Below are 14,531 nucleotides of genomic sequence, written 5' to 3'. Positions count from 1 at the left end.
ACCCATGGGTGAATACAAGGTCAGAATAGAATGTCTCTGTAAAACTGTTGCTGCTTAACTCACAGAATAACCACAAACACATAACCAAAATGGAAAATAGTGTCCAAATACTGTCTTATGTGAAAACTCATCCATAACAATATTTTATTTACAATGCTAAGTTGTTAATATCTCACAAGTTTCTGGCACCTTTCTTTTTATGGAATTAATTACATTTTTCACATGTATAAACTTCCAGCTAAATAAGGTCCTCCTTGTGGGCTCCTTGTGTTTTAAAATGTCTAATACCCTATGGAAAAAATATTATTCCTACCATGAAATTGCATATGCTACTGTATTACGTTGTTGCAGACATGGTGTGTTAGGTGTGATAAAATACCTGATATATTCAGTTTGAAAACACCTACATTTGTCTCACAGATGCTTGCAACATTTTTGGTGGTTTGACATAGTGAGCAGCAGCAATAGATCAGTAGATACCATTGTTATTACATCACCAATTTCATGCTGTCAGGTACACCTGTGTGGCAGGAAAAGATGAACCCTAATGTAGAACTTGGGAAAAGAGAATATGAAAATCAAAAACAGATTTATTGCTAAAAAACGTGATTGATTATTCACAATTTCTATGTAAGGAGAAGGATTTTGAATTTAATTCTGGATTTAACAGGGAGCCAGTGAAGAAAAGCCAGTATGGGTGAAATATGAAATCTTTTTAGTCCCTGTCAGTGCTCTCACTGCAGTGTTTTGGATCAACTGAAGGTTTTACACTGAGTTTTTAGGACATCCTGATAATAATAAATTGCAGTGGTCCAGGCATGAAAGCCATGCATCAATTGTTTTACTCAGCATCACTCAGAGACAGGATATTTATCATTTTAAAGATATTGTGCATTTGAGTGAAGGTTCATATGTATCTGTTTATTATGCACACTAAATGACATATGCTGGACTCCAGAAATCTCAGTGTTACTGGAGGTCAAGACCCCATGGTTAGACCCCATGTTTCTTAGATATTTAGGACTGTATTCAATAACCTCAATTTTTGTCTGACTTTATAAGTATGAAATTGGAGATAATCCATGCGTTTAAGATTGATCGGTAGGCCTTCTCACACATATCATTTAGCTGACTGGTTTTTGTAAATGATAAATTGACTGGTTTTGATATACAGTCAGGTTCATAAATATTTGCATACAGACACATTTTCTAATGTTGCTTCTGTACATTACCAGAATGAATTAAAAATGAAATGACTACAATGCAGTTGAAGTGCAGACTTTCAGTTTTAATTCAATGGGTTGGATGAAATGAATGCATAAAAATGTGAGGGGGGAAAAAAAGTATTTTGTAAACACAATCCTATCATTTCAGAGGCTCTAAAGTAATTAGACAAATTAAATAACTGAAAATAAAATGATCATTTCTATTACTTTATTCAAAACTCTTTGCTATGACAGCCTGAAGTCTTGAAGTCATGGACATCACCAGATGCTGGCATTCCTCCTTATTAAGGCTCTGCCAGGCCTTTACTGCATTGGCTTTCAGTTGCTGTTTGTTTGTGGGCCTTTCTGTCCTAAATTTAGTCTTCAACAACTGAAATGTATGCTCAATTGGGTTAAAATCCAGTGACTGACTTGGCCGTTCAAGAATATTCTATTTCTTTACTTTAATAAAGTCGTGGGGTGCTTTGACTGTATGTTTTGGGTCATCGTCCATCTGTATTATTCAATGCCACCCAATCAATGTGACTACTTTTAGCTGGATTTGAGCAGACAGTATTTCTCTGATCACATTCGGCTGCTTCAGTCCTGTGTCACATATTCAGTAAACACAACCAGTGCCACTGGCAGCCATGCATGCCCAAACCATCACACTGCCTCTGCCATGTTTTACACATGATGTGGTATGCTTTGGATCATGAGCCGTTCCATACCTTCTCAATACTTTTTTCTTGCCATCATTCTGGTAGAGGTTGATCTTGGTTTTATCTGTCCAAAGAATGTTTTTCCAAAATTTTGCTGTCTTTTACTAGATGTTTTTTTTTTTTTATTATTATTTTAAGTCTATTCTAGCCTTTCTATTCTTGAGGCTTATGAGTGGCTTGCACCTTGCAGTGAACCCTCTGTATTAGGGCTGTTCAATGTGACGATATATATCAGATGACGATATGAAAACATCTATTGTTTCATATTATACACTATCATTTGTTCTGTGGTGTTGCAAAATATTTAAAAAACTTTACTGAAATGTAATTAACTGAAATGATATACGTTTATTCTCAAACATCAAATTTAAGAATATACATCAAACAAATCACCTCAAATAAAAACATGAAGTTACTATAACTGGTGCTTACAGTCACCATGTGGATGCAGGCACAGAGAACACCAGCATGGCCAGTGAAGATGAGGCAGAACCAGGTAGCTCCAAACAGAAGGACCAGTCAAAACAAATCAAAAATGACTCGAACAAACATGTTTTAGAGCTTAATGTGGAAAAATGTTGTCGTTAATTTCAGCATGTTTCAGTTTTACAAACGGCGCCCCATAGACTTAAATATCAGAGTGCAAACAAGCAAACAAACAAACAAAAAAAACCACTCAGCAAATAATAAGTTGACACTTTGCACTTATTGCCCAGTATACAAAAATGCTTGAGAAATGTCACAATTTAAATACACTTTGCAGGGACCAGGTCAAATAAACAGTGTCCTCTCTCACTCTCTCTTTGTCTCACACGTACACACACAATATCTCAGAAATGTCGCTACATGAAACAAAAAGACAAAGTTAATGTAGGAGGCAGCACAAAAGTCTTGAGGGGCTGAAGAATAAATGTGTGCTGCCTTCTCTCAGAGGATCACACACACCCTTCCATGGCTCATCAGTTTACAGAATGCTGAGTGCTGCACTCTGCACAGTAATAAAAAATCATTTATTATCATTTATTATCACTCACTCTTACTTTTTTGCTCTTTGGACCAGCATGTCTGTCTATTCATCTCTCTACCACCCTTACTGTTCTTTCCAATCCCCTCTATGGTCTGTCAACATCACTGGCCAATTACATCTCTGCTCACTGCTTTTTGACTTTTTTTTTTCTGATGACCTTACCTCCACTAATGTCTTCATACTTTTTTCTTAAAGTCTGCCATATTTTGGCCTACATTATGTTATATTTCAGTTATATTTCTGAGTGGTAGACTGGTTTAGTGGAATGACGCTTCTATGAAGACTTCCTATATTTATACAGACACAAATTACATTACAGTACATTTTAAACAAATCAAGGTAGCTGTGTAAGGTAAATTGATGTAAGAACAGTATAAGCTAATTAAATTCCTATATTAATGCCCTTATTTACACTGCTCAAACAGACATCTGTCTTTTGTTTGTAATGTTCCATGAAATAAGGCATTCTACACAGTTTCTCTTGTGCAAGCTAAATTAGGATAATGAATGTAAAACACACTTAGAAATAAAAAAAGAGAAAGAAAAAAGATGAAAAGATGAAATATAAGGCTAAATAAGTAATGGTTTCATTTGTTAAATGATAGTATGGATTATACAGCATACATCGGTGCTATTTTTTGGCGCTTTGCAAATAAAAAATAAAGCTGAACTGAAAAAATCAAATACATGTTTTCAGGATTCAGTTATTCAGATATACATAGTTTTGTAAGTTTATCTTGTTGAAAATTCTTTTATGTACATGCTTCACAACAAATAGCCTTAGCCTTGTGAATGTTCTATGTAGATGTGAAAGGTTTTGTGAAATTGTAGGAAGTAACATCTTTTTTTGAAAGGCACATTGTGGGCTTTTAAGAGCTTTTTCTTTTCTTTTTTTAAAGCCTGTAATAAGAATAACACTGCCATCATATTATATTAGTTTGCTTTGGAGTTATTGTGCAGCTCAAGTAAAGATTCAAATAAATGTCCATGTAAACCTTATTATTTTTTCCACAAAAAAGACGAGCTAGATATTTAGGTTTTTAAGGAAGGAAAAAGATTCACAGTAAATAATCAATGGAACAAAATTAGTTTAGCCAAACAATGGAAACTGTCCAGTTCTGTCATGATCCTGGGCCATGTTGGCCCAGCATTCTTAGTTTTCGTGTATTTTTGTATTTTGTTCTTTATTTGGGCCATGGTTCCTGGGTTGCTCTGTTAAGTTGTTCCTTATTTTGATTTCCCCTTGTGACTTTTCCCCCCTGTGTGTCCCTCTGTGTATCTGTGAGCCCTCGTCTCCCCTCCTTGTGTTTTATTCCATGTTTCGCCCGCTATGCCTGTGCTCTCTCTCCCCCTGCCTGCACCTCTGTATTTCCTGTTTTACTTTGACAGTCTCCCGTCAGTGTTGTGTTTACTACTGCCGTGTCTCGTTATGATTATCTGTGTCAGCTGTGTTCCCCGTGTGCTCCCACTTCCCTGGTTAACCCTCTGTGTATTTATGTGCATGTCTCCCTCAGTTTGGTGTCGCGCCGTCAATGTCTCCTCCCCGAACCTGTGTGCCTTTCTGTGTTCCCTCGGTCCTCAGTTAGCATTCCCAGTTTAGTTCTGTTTCTCTGCAATAAAGCAGTGATTTTGAGTTCAGCTTTTTGTCTCCGTGAGTTTTGCGTTTGGGTCCTCATCTGCCTCCACACAGCCAGTTCATGACAAATTCTACAAATGAATACAATGAAAAATGTTCATTTTGTGACCTTCTATGTATTTTATTATTCATGCCTATGACGTAATATTAATTAATTTTACTGCCTATAACCTTGTGTTTTAGTCTTCTTTCTGTCCTATTAATGGCATATATTCTAAGTAAACTGTCCCTTTACGTTATTCGATAACACAAAATTTGTCATCCTCCTTGCTTCAATTTTAATACGCCTGAACCTTATTTACCACATCAGAGTAATACTAGACCATTTCAATTTCTAGTGTGGTATTTGACTCTCACAGTTGTCTTTATGACTTTATATAAGAAATTCACTTCCTTTAACTTATCAGATAAACTGAATATTGAGCCCTCTCTCACTAAGCCAGGTTTTGATTTAAATTATTCCTTATTGTGTGGGCGTAATGGCCAGTGAGATGGACTGAGGTTCACCAGAGTACAGTGCTCAATTCACCTTAATGGTAGGAGCCATGCATATTAAATACAGAGATGGGGAGGGTAAGAATTGGGGAAGAGAGATGACTGAGTATACGCTCCATTCCACTTTAATCGCCTTCATGGACAGAGAGGCTTTTAAACACTGAAATGATGGGAGGCTCAAATAGGACTGGAATATGAGATGGAAAGATGCAAACAATTAGGCTAGAGAGACACGTGAAGAGGGAAAAAGAGGGAAGCAAAAAGAGATTGTCATCTTCTCCAGTGACCCCGGGTGGTGTATTGCTGATGACAAACTTAATGGAGCCTCATTTCCCCAGGGCTGTTCACCTCACTGCACCTGTCTGGACCTTTCCCCCTCTCCTTCTCCGCTCTTTATCTCCCTCTTTCTCTGGGAACCACTCTAATTGTGTATGCTTGAAGGAGACTGATCACTCTGCCCAGTCACCGTGTTAACATTAATAAAACAGGGCTCTTTGGAAACTATCTTCTCCTCTCTTTTCCTCTTCTCTGCTAGAGCATCTGTTAATACACTGTCATTACAACTAAACAATCTAAATGGAGAATATGTATCTACTGCAGTTAATTTAACTTGTGATGAATGTGAATTTAAAGCAATGAGGGTTGAACGCTCAGCCACCACCGAGGTCTTCAAAATCCATTTCAAAACATGCAAATGAATAGAGTCAGTGACTTGAGGAAAAATTCATCCGTAACTTCTGGATAGTACCTGGCATAAACTGGTTCTTTCATAATGCTTGAGCACCAAAAATAGGGTTTAATCAATAAGGCTTTTTTTAAGGAAAATAATGAAGTGGTGTGGATGGGACGGGGTCAGTTTTAACCTCTAGAAGTTAATTATCTCAACCAAGATGTAGTCTACTTCATGAATATTGTAAGTAAGGACTACTTACAGTACTAGGTTTATGCTGTAAGTTTATACTGATATTTTTTATTGTAATATAGCTTTTACTACCTTAACGTGCTTCTTGCTTTCAATTGCAGGTTAGGTTAAGTTAAAGCAAAGCAATAGACAAAGCTCCCAAAACTGTTATTATATCATACAGCCTTGAACCGCAGTCTTCTGCTTGACACATGAGACCCCGACTCATCAAAAATTAAATTAGCAACTGTCCGGGAAGTTTAAAATCTCAGTTTGGAATAATTATTGACTGCTTTTTGACTCAGGCTCAGGCTCTTGATCATATCCTTGACTTGACGTTTAGTCCTTTTGGATTTGGTTTGGACTTTTTGTCTTGACATGTGTCTCCATTCTTGTAGGTCTTTGAACTTGGACTTGATTTAAGCAGCATTGAGTAGAGCCACATATAACCCATACACATAAAATCAGGATCCAACTGTCCCCAACTTCTTGCAACTTTGGGGCAGGGATAGCTCAGTAGGTAAAGTGGTCGCCCCATGATCGGAAGGTCGGCGGTTCGAATCCACTTAACGGCTACCCTGAGGTACCCCTGAGCAAGGTACCGTCCCTACACACTGCTCCCCGGGCGCCTGCTTAGTGGGCTGCCCACTGCTTCACTGAGTGAATGGGTCAAATGCAGAGAAAAAACAAGTAATTTCCCCATGGGGATCAATAAAGTATCCATTATTATTATTAATCATTGCTCTTCCCAGTCACTTCAGGGTCAGGAGCTCAGACTTTATGTCACGCTGCCATTGACTAGTCATTGTATTTTGAATAATTCTTGGTATGCTACTAAATTAGGGAAGCAAAGGACACCTACAGGAGGAAGGTGGAGCAGAAGTTGGAGAGGAACAATATGAGGGAGGTCTGGAATGGTGTGAAAACCATCACAGGCCACAACACCAAGAAAAGCACAGTGGGGGGGACTGTGGAGAAGGCAAACGAACTCAACAACTTCTTCAACAGGTTTGACCAGCCCACAACCCCCCCACCCTCACCTTCACTACAGAGTCCAATCCCCACTCTCCTACCTCCCTCGCTTCCCCCCCTTCCTGACACCATGACACCCCCCTCCTCCAATCCCTCTCTCAGCAGCAAGACATCTCCCCCCCTCCCCTCTTCCCAAACATCTCCCAGTGTCACAGTGGATCAGGTCAGGAGACAACTGAGGAAGCTTCGCCCCAGAAAGGCAGCAGGCCCAGACAAAGTGTGTCCTAGGATGCTAAAGGCGTGTGCTGCTGAACTTGGGGAGCCGCTACAACGAGTCTTCAACCTCAGTCTGCGACTGGGGAGAGTGCCCGCCCTATGGAAGACATCCTGCATCGTCCCGGTCCCCAAAAAGAACCGGCCCAATGAGCTGAATGACTTCCGACCGGTGGCACTGACGTCACATCTTATGAAGACTCTAGAGCGGCTCTTCCTCAACCTCCTCCGACCACAGGTACAACATGCCCAGGACCCACTACAGTTTGCATACAAGGCGGGTGTTGGAGTGGAGGATGCCATCCTGTACCTCCTACACAGAGCCCACTCACACCTGGATGGGGGAAAAGGCACGGTCAGGATCCTGTTTCTTGACTTTTCCAGTGCCTTTAATACCATCCGGCCCTGTATGCTTCAAGAAAAACTGAACAGGATGGAGGTGGACCCCTGCCTGGTGGCTTGGATCTCCGACTACCTCACCGACAGACCACAGTCAGGCTGAAGGACATCACGTCTGACACAGTGGTCAGCAGCACAGGAGCACCACAGGGAACTGTGCTGTCCCCTCTTCTCTTCACCCTGTACACCTCTGACTTCTGCTACAACTCTGAATTATGCCACATTCAGAAGTTTGCAGACGACACAGCCATCATGGGGTGTATCTGGGATGATCAGGAAGAGGAGTACAGAAGTCTGGTGAGGAACTTTGTCGCATGGAGTCACACAAACCACCTGCAACTCAACACCTCAAAGACTAAGGAACTGGTTGTGGACTTCGGGAGGTCTAGAGCAGGTCCACTGCCGGTTCAGATAGAGGGGGAGGAGGTGGAGGTGGTCAACAAGTACAAGTACCTCGGGCTGTGGGTGGACAATAAACTGGACTGGTCATGCAACACAGAGCACCTGTATAAAAAAGCCCAAAGCCGACTGTACTTCCTCAGGAGGCTGAGGTCTTTTAACATCTGCAGGAAGCTCCTGAGGATGTTTTACCAGTCGGTGGTTGCTGGAGTACTTTTCTATGCTGTGGTGTGCTGGGGGAGCAGCACAGCAAAGAAGGACTCATCCAGGCTGGAGAAACTGATCAGGAGGGCTAGCTCTGTGGTCGGCATGAAGCTGGACACTCTGGTGACAGTGGCAGAGAAAAGGACATTAAAGAAACTGATGGACATTATGGACAATGCCAGGCATCCTCTGCACACGGCCATTAACAACCAGAAGAGTCTGTTCAGTGACAGGTTGCTTCTCCCAAAGACAAGAACTAACAGACTTAAAAACTCCTTTGTCCCACACGCCATCAGACTGTTTAACTCCTCTCTGGAGGGGAGAGGGAGGGGAAACAGGAGGACAAAGGAGGGAACAACTAAGCTGTAGTGCCTCTTCACCTCACTGTGCAATACCTTTTGTGCAATACTTTTGTAAATAGTCAACGGTGCAATAGACTCAATACTTGAAATGTGCAATTCACTTGTATTTTTATTTTTATTCCTATTTATTCTATTTATCCCCTTCGTATATTTTATTTATATTGTCTCTGTATTTATATATATGTGTGTGTGTATAACTCTGTAACTTCTGTCGGTGCTGTGCTTTTTTGGAAATCGAATTTCCCAGAGGAACCCACCCGAGGGATTAATAAAGTTCTATCTTATCTTATCTTATCTTATCTTAAATTAGACAATGCTTTAAAACAAGCTTGCACGTTTAGTTCTTTAGCAGGACTCGACAGTGACAAATGCTTTTGTCTTTTTTTATTCAACAATGTTAATTTTATAGCTTGCTGGAAGCTTATCTATTGCTGCTCAGCAACGATGCATTAAAAATGATCTATCACCACCTGTTTGTGTGTTGTAAATACATGTCTCCACATGGAATTCAAATGTTACCATACCTTTACATAGCCTATAAGCACAGGTATGCACTGTAGAATAAATACTGCTTATAGCCTTGGATTAACTCACAAGCTGTTCATGGAGCAGACCTACTAACAGCCACTATTTGTAAGTCATGCTGTAGTGTCTTAATCAACAGAGCTATATGAGGAGTGAACGTCACAGGGGAGGGGTTCACTGAAAAAGGCGGATTATTCCAGAACATGTGAACTGGATGTGGGGGTGATTATTTTGGGAGTGTGACTCAAGTGCAATGACAACGGTGTCCTTGTCACCAACATTTGGCCATTCTATGTTCTTAAACGAAGCAAATCAATACTATTAAATAACACCATCAGGTACTTTTCATAATGGGTTGAATAAGAAAAGTTACAACTTGCTTCTTGTATCTTGAGGCTGGAAAGGGGTAAGTGTTTTAACCCCCATTGTTTTCTTTGTGAAAGAAATTGTCAATTTTTCTACTCAGTTAATTACATCATCAATTGCGTTTTCATTTCAACATGTTTAATTCCCTCAAATATATAGTGTTAAAAACTGACACCCTTGATATGAAAAATGCAGAAGCTTGCAGCAAGACTAGAACTCGGCAGATAATAAGTGTTGGCATGTAGCATCCACAGAGAGCGCTATAGCCTCCAGCCATACAGCACCAGGATGTCTAAGGAAGGCTCTTTAACCTCTCAGCAGGACCAAACGTTCCAATCAAAGAGCCATCAGTCTACTGAGGAGCTGCAGTGTGTACACCCTGGGAACCAAATGTCAACTATTACATGAAAACATATGAGTGAAGCTACAGAAAAGGTCAAACCAACAACATTACAATCCACAAGAGGTCCTGGCTTCCTTGAGGGATGTTAACGCATTGCCATTTACTCTTTCTTTTTAAAGTATAAACGGGTCAAACCTAAGAGACAGAGATGGCTGTCATAATGAAGAGAAGTGCACACAGAAAGAAACGTGGTTCACCTGGCTTCTTGAACCACCACTGGGGCTCTTGTTGATGACTTCTTTATGGGAAAAACATGTATTTTGTTACTTTCCAGATTACTTTCTTCACTTGTTTCCATTTTATTTATTCTTTTACATTTACATTTATTTTTATTATTTATTGTTTGAAATCTAGTGATTACGCCACAGTATAACAGCAACTCTTCAACCTGTGGGAACGTATACTTCTTTAATGTTTCACAAAAGGTGCAATGTTTTATTTCGTATATCTACCTATTCAAGCTTTTCAATAGGTACCCCCATGATGGGCCACCATCAGTGTCGGTCAAGTTACTTGAAAAAAGTAATCAGTAACTAATTACTGATTACTTCCCGTGGCAGCGTACTGTTGGTGCTTGCTCAGAAGTTTAGGGGTTTCGGATCGGTAATCGGATTACAGTAACACGTTACTGCCCATCTCTGGTCACATTCCCTTAATTGGTGTAAGAAATGTAGAATCTTGCGGTAGAACTAGACTAGAACTCGCACTAGAACTCACGGAAACAGACACCGATTCACATTCAGACCTATTGCAAAACATGCATATCCTTGGAATGTGTTACTAGGATCAGCCATGGAGAACTGCAGGAAGAGGCTGTCCCAGCAACAAAGTGAGCAGAAGATGGAGGAAGGTGAAATAGTAAGAAAATAGATTGAGGGACTTAATTAAGAAGGGAGAAATTCAATGATTCAAGTAAAATGGATGGCTACTTTGATCGTGACTGTTAAAAGCTAAATTAAAGCTTTTTACTGTCACATGTTGCAAACTAGTGCAATCAAGAAGTCCCAACCTAACAACTCTACTAATCTTACAAAAAAGAAAGAAAAAAAAAACAAACGTTTCAATATCGATAATTAAACAAATTGAAATAAACAGAAACATATATTAGCTTAATTAATTTGTGTACAGCCTAAATATCCAATTACTTGCAGTTTCTTTAGTATGCGACAATTAAAAGCTACAGTTTAGCTGGTACCAACTCAAGTGTCCCAGCCCAACAACAACTGTTTGGTTAGTGAGACTGCTCTTTACTTTTTTTATTCATCAGCGTGTGCTGCTCATCACACGGTACTGTTTATTAAATAAAATGAAAATCCAAACAGGGGAGCATTTGATATAGCATAACCAAGCACTTTCAACACATTCTTTGCTCTACATCTATATTAATCCTTTTAATCATATGGTGTCCTTTGGTGTCCCATAATACTATGACCATGTCAATATTGGCTGCCAAGAGCTTGTTGATCTGCTAAGAGACCTGTAGACTGCATTAGAAGGCATTGGGGTGCAAACGTTGCAGGTTTGTCAGCCAGGAGCTGGTAGTTTGTGCCTACTGTGTTTTTTAAATTTGGTTTTCACTTTTTGTATGATTCTGTGTTTAGGTTTACGCACTGAAAACGACTTGGTTTGTGTGAAAAATATACTCCTTCACAATAGTAACCTGCACATTAAAAAATGCCAAGTTGGAAGTGACAACCCTGCTTCACAAAAACCGTAATGTCATAGGATAACTTCTGCCTTAGTTGCACCTTAAACTCAACAGACACTGACATTTGCTCCTGAGTATTTTCCTCAACAGCAAAGATAGTTGACCTGCTTTGTACATGGTGACCTGACCTACAGTATTTGGTTTACTAAAACAGGACCGAAAGAGGATGAGAAGGGAACAAGGTCAAAGACAAACAAAAGCGTTGGAGAACAAAACAGAGAAAAGCCATTGGGAATTAGAAGACAACTGAAACTGAGAGAATGGCAGACTTATATGAAACTAGAGCGGTGCTCAGTAGAGCAAAACTAACACAAAGCACACTGACAGATATACACATTCCCACACAATTTCCGTGTCTCGCTGTGCTTCGCTGTGTGAACACAGGCGAAAGCTTTAGAAGCTGACAGCATCACACACCCTACTAGACACAGTTATTCTTTTGACTGCTAAGCACTACCCGACTGACTCTGCTCTGGTTGTCAAACACTTTGTTGGGGGCCAAAGGTGGGGCACACGGACGCCAGAATGTCTCCGATGGTATTTATTTATTTTTATACATTCTAATGCATTTGCAGAGTTTGAAACAAGACAAAGTTGTGTTTTTTCAGTGTTTTGAGAAAGAGTGAACTGAAGGAGGGTCACGGAACGAAGAAATAATTGAAAATGAACAGACTTCTTATCACAGTAATCACTGATAAAAACAACACAATTTTGACCTGGGCCCCTAACCCTTATAATAAGTGTCTGTACTGAAGTTAAACTGCAGATCAAACTGCCATGCTGCCCTGTTTCAGATCTCGTATCTGTGTTAAGGTATCATCTTTCATTATTTTAACATTCCTCTCTGTGGAAAGCTGAGCAAATGTGGTGGAAATATAGAGAGTTCTCGAGACAGTGTCAAGGTCCCCCTTGACTTCTGTCACCACTATCCCATAAAAATACACACAGGCATGACATGTACAGTTTTAAAGTTTCAAGACTCTCCAAAACCCACCGTTTTACTTGATTTGACCCTTACTGGTTGATTTACAATCTGGATGGATATGGGTCAAATTTGAAACCAAACAGCCTCAATGTAAAGTAACCCTAACCCTCCTAACCCAACAAGCTAAAAGAATAAAATTTGAATGTGCTTTTACTTTTTTCAAATGTCAAAGTTGTTCTAATTTGACCCACACAGTGTGTAAGGATTAACACATTGTTTGGACCTTGTTAAGATATCCACTGGTGTAAACTTTACAGTGCTTTGACAATATGAATCAAACTTTGGCAGATAACAGATAACATGTTATTATATTTAAACCAGGCTGTGCAATTGTATAAAGTCTATTTCATTGTTTCTCTTCTGATAAGATTTTTTTGAAAGTTTTGAGATTGCCCAGGGGAATGCAGGGGAGGAGGGGGGGAGTCTAATAGAGATAAGAACACAACTGAAAATGCACTGATGTAAGTGGGGCAATCAAAGCATGTGCAATATAATACAGCCATTAGATTTTTATTTCAGATAAAATTACAGATACTGTGGATACAGCGATAGCTTGCTAAACTGAACTCATTTTGGGTCTGTTTTTTCTGTTATTACTTTCCACTGATGACTTTGAAGTACCCACAAAAGATGTCTGCAAGTGCAAGTGTAGTAATTCACTGCAGTCAAAGAAAGTGTGATTTTCTGTATTCTGGGTCACAAATGTAGCTCCCAATAGTCTCAACCTAGGATTTTAAGTTGCACAGTTTTCTAAGTGGAAACTGATCTGATTCTCTGAAATATCGATGTGAAGTGGCTCAAGCATGTAACGCTCGCCATGTATTTTAAGCTCTAAACTCATTATGCTTTGGGTTAGAATGTATAATGGACTGTGGACTCAACTGAGTTTCCCAAATGATTATAACGGTAATATATTTTAATGAGCTTGGGAGACTTTGTGAAACATTTCAGCAGCACTGTGCTGCTGAATGACAAAGTGGCATACACCAGCCACATATTATATAGTGGATAATAAATACAAGCATATGCAAAGAACACTATACTATCCTTTAGATGATCTTGGGGACATTTTGTGCCATTTCATTTTTTATTTTCATGATATTTTGGCTGTGCTGAATAAATATAGCTCATATTTGCCAAAGGATATTTTTTATTTTATTTTATTTTGAAATTGTTGTCTCAGTTCTTTAAATTAGTGTCAAATAGCTAAGCTACATTTCATCCTCAGGCCAAAAAATGCAGCATTATAAATATTTTTGATCTCACATTTATCTTGACATAAACTAATGCATTCTTTTATGTTAGGATTTTATTTTGGATTACTCACCTTCAATTTCTTATTTTTATATTTGTCCAGCAGTTCAATGATAAAAGGTAGAGCTACTTTTCATCATTCAAAGTAGGCAGCAACATTTCACACTTTTTCTGTTTTCTGCAAGAGTGCCTTACTACTGAAATGGTAAGTGCGTGCTTCTATTGATTTTGGATAATGGCATACGAGTGTGTGTTTATGTGTGATGTTCACCTTCAGGTCTTTTCTTAGAAGGTCATGCTCTGTGTTATAAAATGATTCAATGATAATAAACTATGAGTAACCTTTCAGAGCTTCAAAGATATCATCATCAGCATCAATAAGCAAAACTAAAATCTAAATTTGTTATTGTTGTTTGTAAACAAACTGGCCTTTAAACTGTTCAAATATTAATGGTATTTTTTGGATTTTATGTCTATACTTCAGGCTGAAGTAGTTTAAAAGGATTAGTAGTAGTTATACACTGTAATATTTTTACAGCAGTTTTTGGCATGATGTCATTTTGTGTTCTTGGATAAAAAGTTTTTTTTTAAGGATCATGTAAGGACTATACAAGTAAGCCAATATACTTTACAGGCATTACACAAGGAAAGCATGTGATGTACACTCATACACATAATAATGATAATGGTGTCTC

The sequence above is a fragment of the Maylandia zebra genome, linkage group LG19 (assembly GCF_041146795.1).
Source record: "Maylandia zebra isolate NMK-2024a linkage group LG19, Mzebra_GT3a, whole genome shotgun sequence".
In the NCBI taxonomy this organism is placed as follows: domain Eukaryota; kingdom Metazoa; phylum Chordata; class Actinopteri; order Cichliformes; family Cichlidae; genus Maylandia; species Maylandia zebra.
The sequence above is the reverse complement of the archived record's forward strand: the minus strand, read 5'-3'. Positions refer to the sequence as shown.